At 47.3% G+C, this 353-nt stretch overlaps 1 protein-coding gene across 1 annotated transcript in view; it reads left to right on the top strand.

The window, feature by feature from the left end:
- The window catches only part of TTC17 (tetratricopeptide repeat domain 17), a 34,797-nt gene that overhangs the window by 5,498 nt on the left and 28,946 nt on the right, over positions 1 to 353 (top strand).

The raw sequence follows: 353 nt of genomic DNA, 5'->3' as shown, positions 1-353 counted from the left end.
CACGGTTGCCCGGGGAAGCTGTGGCTGCCCCAACCCTGACAGTGTTCAAGGCCAGGCTGGATGAGACCTTGGGCAACCTGATCTAGTGACGAGGTGTCCCTGCCCAGGGCAGGGGAAGTTTGAACTGGATGCTCTGTAAGGTCCATTCCAATCCTTAAATTCTATGATTCTATGATTGCTCTGTCAGGGTGATCAGAGCTTTTAAACAAAATAACAGGTACTTAGAGAACAAGGAAGAAACAGCACTGAAATGTGTGCGTTTTTATAAAATAGAATCATAGAATCAGCCAGGTTGGAAAAGACCTCCAAGATCATCAAGACCAACCCCACCATGGTTACTAGCCCATTGCACT

The sequence above is a fragment of the Acanthisitta chloris genome, unplaced genomic scaffold, assembly GCF_000695815.1.
Source record: "Acanthisitta chloris isolate BGI_N310 unplaced genomic scaffold, ASM69581v1 scaffold30871, whole genome shotgun sequence".
In the NCBI taxonomy this organism is placed as follows: domain Eukaryota; kingdom Metazoa; phylum Chordata; class Aves; order Passeriformes; family Acanthisittidae; genus Acanthisitta; species Acanthisitta chloris.
Note: the sequence above shows the minus strand (reverse complement) of the source record. Positions and strands in the feature narration are given on the sequence as shown.